Raw genomic sequence first — 8306 nt, 5'->3', positions numbered from 1 at the left:
TTCAGTCAAAGTGTTTTCACGAGACGAACATACGGTGAGTGTACATGTCGCTACATGGTTTGTTCTCTCACATGTTGCCGGGGGTTAGATTCCTGGAACCACAGGGGACATGTTTGCACAGGTCATGTATGTACGCCGTGCACCACACATGCACACACTCACACTGTTGTATAAAGTTTCCACATCACGATTTAAAAAAAGACCTCATATTCAGTGAGCTCGGTGGGTTTGGCTCCCCCTTGTGTTCCGTTGTGGGGACTAATCAGTAAAGCAAGTCTGTAAAATCTTTGCAGGAAATTTTATATTAATGATATAGATAAAATTATATATATTAAAATACAGATACTTTTACACGCTACTGTATTCAGGTATGTAGTTGTGTTAGTCACATGGACACTGGCTGTAAATCCACACCGCTGACTGTGTGTGTGTGTGTGTGTGTGTGTGTGCAGCCCCACAAACAGCTGAATGTATTGATGTCTGTGTGAGTGTGGTCGGACGGCCGCTCCTCTTCGTCGCTCGCTGACCCACAGTCACATGGTTTCTGTCACTGCACAGCGACGCAGCCTCGACAGGTCGATTTGGTTTCATGTATTTTGAGCTCGACTGTTTTCACGTTACACTTGAACGTGTCAAACTGTGACGGTCACAAAGATTTTGTGTTGTTAAATTGTGTGAGCACTTGTTAGAAGGCTGAGGAACGGACACACACACACACACACAGACGGAGAGGCCCAGGTCCAATCAGGGTTTGAACTCAGGCGTCTTCAGTCTCCTTTAAATCCACGATGAAACAAACCAGGAAGAATATTTCATACTTTTATTTCCATTTATAAGTTCAAGTCGGCAATTTACATTACAGCCCATCGGCTCTCTGGAAGCGACTACAAGTCGATGTTCTGTATATCAGCCATAGAGGGGAGAAGGGGGAGGGGGGTAAGACTGAGGGACACCAGAAAAGCCTAAAACAGGGGGGGGGGGGGGAGAGAGACTGTGGTTACTGCTGCCAGATCCCAAATGAGCCTGAATCAACACGGCATGTACCATCACCATCGTCATTGTTGTTGTTGTTGTTGTCGTCATTCAGTTCGGTGCTGTTGTGCAGAAGGGAATGCTGGGAACTTGGAGGAGTCAGTGCAGTGGACCTGGAGGAGAGCGACGAGGCGTTTAGAGATCACAGAGGAAATCAGGTGTCAGAGCGTTCAGCTCGGTCGCACATACACACACACACGTTGATATCAGGGGTCGAAGTTCATTTAAAGCTGAAGTCATGAGGTCACGCTGCGACAAATGTTTTTATCACCTCTCTCGAACGTTGAAACATTTGTGTGTGTGTGTGTGTGTGAGCAGAGCGTTGTAGTTTAATGTTCCATTAAATACATCACAGAGAAACTCAAGATACTTCAAACTGCAGTAGACACAAACACAAAGTACTGCTTTACTTCTGAGATATTTTCATTTGAGACAAATAAGGTAACATTCACATCTGTCCACTCTGGATAATCAACATTTGTTTCAAACTGTTTTTATCGGAGCTTCTTTCTAATAATTATTTCAAAACCAAATGTGGACGTCGGAAAAATCTGGAGTTGATGCTGTGATGGCCGACTTGAAACGCTTCAGTCTGACAGATGTGTCTTTGATTATTTTATTTCAAAATGACCTTCGCTGAGATTTATTTTCTCTTCATGTTGTTTACATGGTGAAGAGAAGTTCCACTCAACCACTGGCTGTATATTAAACCATTTGAAGGAGCAGTAGCATGACACAGAAAATAACTGGAAATAAAGAAATCACCAAATAATGGGAGATCCTGACATTTGAGGTGTGAGGGCCGCTCCTCATGACGTCCCCTCGGCCGCGCTCTTCACACAGGCGGCGAAGGCCTCCATCAGGTCCTTGCAGCCGTCGGCTCCTTTCTCTGCCACACTGGAAGAAGAATCAAACACACGGTGGTGAGACAGAGCAGGAGAGACCATTCTCCTCTCACAGAGGGAGAACACAGAGAGGAGCGAGGGGACGTTTGGCCTCTGTCAGCAGCAGAGGACTCAACCCGTCCGCGTCCGACTGTGGACAAAACAGACGCATGTTTCATGTGCAAACACGTTTTAATGGCGAGAACGAAACGTGAGAACCTGCAGAGAGAAAGAGAGAAAACAAAGAGAGAGGGACGTGACAGTGAAAGAGAGAGTTGAGGCAGACGACGCTGCCACTGTGCATTAGAGTGATGGAGTGAAAGAGAGGGAGGGGGACACAGAGGGGGAGACAGAGGAGGAGCCAGAGACACAGAGAAGCCATGTGGATGAAGACATCTGACGTTTGATTGGACGCCGCAGAGGGAGGAAGGTTGCGTGATCGTGCCCTGGGCCCACAGGGGGGAGGGGTCTCATGTTACATGAATGTAAAGCCCACCCACTGGCTCCACCCATCACTTCATGACGTCTGAACATCCTCGTCCTCGTCCAATCCTGGCTCAGCCCGCCCCCCCCCCCCGAACATCACCCCTCACATTTCTGCTGTTTATCCAACATTTAGATTCAATAGGCTGATGAGAGCAGAAAACGTTTCCATGTTTGTGATTAAAGAATGAAACGACATCCCAGTTCTCCCGAGAGGACAAAGTTCACTTCACTCTCGCTGCTGCTGCTTCTCATTGAAACTGTCCTGCAGCAAATCTGTCGACGCCACACCGACTACGTTTACGTGGACTCCAACATCTCTGCTTCATTATTCCCCGAGCCGTCGCCTGATAAAGCTCCTGATGGAGGATTCGCCCGCGAGCGAGCGTTGATGACGTTTCTAACACAAAGAGAAACACTGAAGAAGTTTTTTCTGTTTGAACGAGTCTGAGCAGAGAGTCTGGACCTTCTCTCTCGTCACGTCACAGAGTGAGAACCGGGAGCCGATCACTCATCTGAGCCGTGGCTCGGTGCCGGTCGGTGACGTAACACGCAGCTGGCTGCAGCGGATTATCACTCAGCACTTTGCTTTGCCAGAGGGGGTCGGAGAGAAGAGTGTGTCTCTCATTTTGCACACACACACACACACACACACACATCACCCTGAGGGACAACATGGACGAACGAGCCGGGTCCCCTTACAGGGTCAGAGGGTAGAGCTGGGTTGTCATGACAACCAGTGGCAGCTTCTAATACTCAGTTTTCAATATTTACTGGAGAAGTAAATGTTTCGTCAACTCAGCCGACCTCTCGTTACACGTGGAGGTGTTAGTTTGTCCGAGAGGAGCAGTGATGTCATCCTCACGTCCATCAGGGAACTGAATTATTTAGGCTGAACTCACTCTCTGGTCAGACATGAATAATAGATCACAGAGCAGGTGCTGCAATCAAAGATGATGCAGACAAACATCAGTCAAGTGGTCATGTGATCGGGGCCGAGGGCGTTTTTTCATCGGTCAAGTGATCATGTGATTGAATGTTCTCTTCCGGTTCTTGTCTATTTCTGACTCGTGCTGCTGTAACGTCGCAGATTTCCCGGATGGGGGACGAATAACGGATTGTCTTATCTTAAACTGGGACATAGCAGAGGACGGTGGGACACAACAGGCTGGGACACTAATGGGAACTCTGGGTAAAGTTTGAGATTAGGTTAGGACGAGGTTAGAATAGGCAAGTGGTAACTATGGACAATGTCCTCTGAAGTCATGGAGACACGACTGTGTGTGTGTGTGTGTGTGTGTGTGTGTGTGTGTGTGTGTGTGTGTGTGTGCGTGCGTGTTTCGTAAAGTACACAGGTTCACTCCCTGCACACTTACTATAGGAGTTGCACAGTGCACGGTAAATATTAGCTGAACCAACACCTCAGTAAGTTACATATTTACCACATGCACACGTGTGTACTTTAGATCTGTCCTGTGTGTTAAACATGTCTTTGTATTTTATTACACGTGAACTTCGGAACTTTGTTTTAAAAAAGTGTCGGCATCATGAAACCTGAAGGATGACGTCGGCCGCTGAACAAATCCAATCTGCTTTAAAGCACCTGAGTGATGATCACATGATTTCAGTTCCTGTGGAACCAGACTTCACCTCTGAGACTCGTGTGACCTTGACAAGGTCAAAACTTCTGCTCCGCTTCAAAACTTAAAACAAATCAACTCTTCTGAGTGAACTCGCGAAGAGTCGGCTCCTGGTTTAACGGAAAATATATGAAATCTGTCAGAAACGTGTTTATTCACCACAACACAAGGGCCTGAATCCAACATGGCCGCCCCCCCATGTGGGCTGAAGTGAGAAGAAGCAGGTGAAGCAGAAACACGATCTATGGAACATGTCACGGTATCCCGCACATACAGTCTCACACACGCCTCCATCCATGACTTTTAAAAGACGTCTATAAATACACAAGGGTTTTCATTACGCATGAGTCAGCCATGTTGGATCTACAGTTGGACGGTGCAGACAGGACGACACGCAGGGGGTCAGAGGCGAAACACTTCTGGACACTTTTCTAATATTAGAACAGAAGGTTTGTAAAACGTTCAGACAGTCGACTTTCACCGTGTCAGCAACAGCAAATGACAGATGTTGATTTGCAGCTGCCGTCAGACCTGCACTGGACTCTGGGTAATCTCCTGACATTCTCCAGAGATCACGTGTGAAAACGAGTTTAGACCGGTCTGACGTTAAAAAGTCATTTCTAGTGTAACCAGTGGGATTTCAAATATTTGATTAAAGTGGCTCTTTAACCTGATTTGAGTCTGGAGCGCAGCAACAAGTCCGTCCACACCGTTTATCCTCTGAGGGTTAAGAGCTGGAGCCGCTCCCCGGGTCACATCCTGCACACGTCGCCATCACAGGACTGACATTCACAACACGGTTCATTTAGATTCTCCAAGTAACCAAACGCCCAAACTGCATGCGTCTAAACCCGGGATTCAAACCAGGAACCTTCCCGCGCGACGCCACTAACTCCAACACACTGAAGCTGGAAGCGCTTTGTAAACCGGGGCCCTCAGGCTCTGCTCGCTCGTTCCTCCGGCCCCTGAATGTCAAGGTTTCAAGGTCAGAGGTCGAGGTTCTGCTGACATCACGGTGAGTTCCAGGAGTGACTCCTTATCACTGCAGACATATTGTCATGTGCTTTAAAACCAGCTGAAGAGTCGACCTTTGTCGGACGCACACGCTCTTTAACGAGCGGCAATAAATACCACGCCCGCACCGAGGCTGAATACGAGAGCAGCTGGAGGTTTAATCTGAGAAAATAATAATTTACTCCAAACTAAAGATTGAGGAGTTTTCAAATACTTCATTAAAAAAGTAAAAATGGAGGAAAAAGTTGGCACATGTGCATCACGCCCTCCTCCTCCTCCTCCTCCTCCTCCTGCTGCTCTTATCTGAAGGACTCACACCCACCGACACCTTATCAAGGCCCGACAGCCGAGAAACCACAAACATGTAGAAACCACAGTGTTGTGTCACTGCACTTCTCTATGAACACACACAGACACACAAACAGACACACACACAGACACACAAACAGACACACACACACACACAGAGAAGAGTCGTCCATGTTGTTCTGCTCCGGCTGTGAATACATAAGAACAATAACCCAAAAGCTGGCGTCTCCATTCGTTGACGCAGCGCGAGGTGACAGGAGATGGCGGTGGGACGAACGCGCCGAGCGAACGCAAGGCATTCTGGGGAAAGGACGGCTCGTGACGTAAGCAGATTCCCAGCCTTCATCCATGCGTGCGGATGAGAATGAAACATCACCCTCCTGCCACACATCATTAACCCCCCAAATCCCTCCTCCCTGCAGACGCACCCCGGGTTTCTACGACCTTTCCCCTCTGCGTCGGGCGACGGGACGTTTTCACATGCAACATTTCATTCTCCCTGTTTTTGCGCCAACCGCTGCATCCAATGAAGAGACTCCATTTTAGCGTGGCGCATGCTAGGATGCTGCTGTATTCTGATTTAATCGCAGACCCCCCCCCCCCCCCTCTCCTCCATCAGAGCTGTGCAGGGTTCAGCTCAGAATTTAGACCAATTTGCGCCGGACGCTTGGACGTCGACGCTCGTTAGGAGACGTCTTCGCAAATGATTGAAATAATCAGGTGGTTGCTTCTCAGGAAGAATTCATATCTGAGAGAAACCCCCTGGAGCCGGAGGAGAACCTGAAACACTCGGAGATGGAGATGGATCCTAAAAGTTTGGTGTCACGATGACGGGGAGGTTCTTCACTTCACACACACATCAGACAACATGCACACCATCACCCACCATTTGTCCAGATCAGCCTTGATGCTGGCACACGCAGCAGGGACGGGGGCCTCAGCGGGGGCGGCGGTCTCTGAGTCCGACATGGCTGTGGCGCTGCTGTGGGTGTTGAGGGTGCGTGTTCCTGTCAGGTTCCTGTCCTCCCAGAGAGCCAATGGATCCCAGAGCCACCAACAGAGAGACAGAGACACAGAGAGACAGGGGAGATGAGTTGGTGCGAGGAGGGGAGGGAGGTGGGAGGAGATAAGCATGTGAGAGGGCAGCACACTGAGCGGGCAGGGGAGGGCGGAGGGGCGTTAGGGTGAGGGGGCAGTGACCTGACTGAGGTTGGGGGGGGGGTTGGTTCCTCTACGAGGCTCAGGTATAAAGAACGATGTGATCGTAGAAAACTAATAAAGTTTAAGTGATATATTATATCACATATTATTATATTACACATTGTAAAGTTCACCCATTTATATCTATATTTAAGTTCACTGTATAATATTGTTATAATCTTATATAAACACAAACACACATATGTCGCACACAGTATTTTACATTTTAATTCATCTTTATTCTAACTCTATTTGCATCTATATGTATAAATCTATTTAAATATATCCTTATAAATATAATATAAGTGAAAGAGGTTCATTTCTGCCTCTGATCAATAAAGTTTCCTCTTCAACTTTTCTTGTGTCTTCTCTCAGTTCCACCTCCAACACAAAACCAGGGAGGGAGGTCTGCCCCCTGGTGGCAGCATCAGGCTGCACCCCCCCCCCCCCCACCCCAGCACATGGCAGCCATGCTTCAAGGTCAGAGGAGAAAACTCCTGATATCCACAGAAACTTCAGGTTTGGAGCTTGAAGCATCTGAAAGACATTTAAATCGTCCACGAGCTTCTTGTTCGAACACAGTGACGCTTGCGTGGAGCTTCAGCTGCACTGAGCTGCGTCACTTCCACAAGGTCACATTCAAACTTTAAACTTCCAGACGTCCTGGAAAACTTTCAGGTAAAGATCATTTTCACCACCGGAGCGTGAAGGTGTGTTTATTTAACATTAAATCACAGATCTGTGCTTTTCTGTGGCTCAGGTGAAGATTTCAGCTGCAGGAGAAAAACTATCTCACTTTGTTTGATTAAGGTTTTAATTATATCTGGAAGCAAACTTCTGGTTTCAGCGTCTGACGCTCCAGGATTAGAATCCATCACTGACACGAGTCCACGTAAAGTTTAGAATCTGAGTTCAAACCTGAAGCTTCTAAAACACAGAATCACCTTTAACACAAAGTCAAGGTCCTTCAACGCGCCGCCATGTCTCACCTGGTTCAAACCTGCAGCGCTGCACACCTGCTCAGACCTTCCGCACACAGTACCCTGCCTCTGAGGATCATGGGAGTTGTAGTTCTGAGTGTGTTAGCTTGAACTTCTAAACCCTCAGGCTGCAGAGGAGCTGCTGAATATTTGAAGTAGAGGCAGAAGAGAACTTTTCTTTTGTTTTCTCTCTGTCTTGTTTCTGTTTTATTCATTTTTTTGATTTAAAGACACTTCGCTCAAACTTTAAAAGTGAAATCTGAAGAGGTCAAAACTCCGGCAGCAGAACAACGATTCACCAACGTAATCTATAAATAATTCTGCTCCACATCTACAAGTGTTCCTTCTCTTTCCTGAAATAGCACAAGCTGCTCATTCATGTTCCATAAAGAAGAAAAAGTGCAGCTTCCTAAATTACATTTGCATCAAAGGTCAAGTAATTAACTCTCTGCATGGAAAAAAAAAACTCTCATGCATAAACTCAACAGATTCAACAGGAACAAATTATGACCATAAAACAGAAATAAAGTAAAACCATGCGCATCTAGTGTTAAATTATACAACTACAGTATTCATCAAAGTACATGGTGTACAAATCTACTGAGAATGAAGTTTCTAGAAAATGAAAAGCTGAAGTCTTGAATGGGAACCCGGTCACACCTCCCTGTGAGTCGCTGTGCACCAGGAGAGAAAGGAACACCGTGTACCCTGAGCAGCGTGAGGGGCTTCCTGTGCACCAACCAGCGTATGAACCTGGATTTGAA

At 47.2% G+C, this 8306-nt stretch overlaps 1 long non-coding RNA gene across 5 annotated transcripts in view; it reads right to left on the bottom strand.

Moving 5' to 3' along the window:
- Positions 1-806: 806 nt before the first annotated feature.
- The window catches only part of LOC109648238 (uncharacterized), a 7737-nt gene continuing 237 nt past the window's right edge, over positions 807-8306 (bottom strand). Inside the window, exons 1-5 of one of the 5 annotated variants that reach the window (XR_011241057.1) lie at positions 8250-8264; positions 7552-7684; positions 6249-6380; positions 1798-1929; positions 807-1145 (exon numbers count right to left, since the gene is read on the bottom strand). This is a non-coding gene — a long non-coding RNA (uncharacterized lncRNA). Of the gene's footprint in view, positions 1146-1797; positions 1930-6248; positions 6381-7551; positions 7689-8202; positions 8218-8249; positions 8265-8306 lie in introns of those variants that run through there. The other 4 variants (XR_011241058.1, XR_011241056.1, XR_011241054.1 and 1 more) reach the window with 4 other exon arrangements.

This window comes from Paralichthys olivaceus, chromosome 5 (assembly GCF_024713975.1).
Source record: "Paralichthys olivaceus isolate ysfri-2021 chromosome 5, ASM2471397v2, whole genome shotgun sequence".
Lineage (NCBI taxonomy): Eukaryota > Metazoa > Chordata > Actinopteri > Pleuronectiformes > Paralichthyidae > Paralichthys > Paralichthys olivaceus.
Note: the sequence above shows the minus strand (reverse complement) of the source record. Positions and strands in the feature narration are given on the sequence as shown.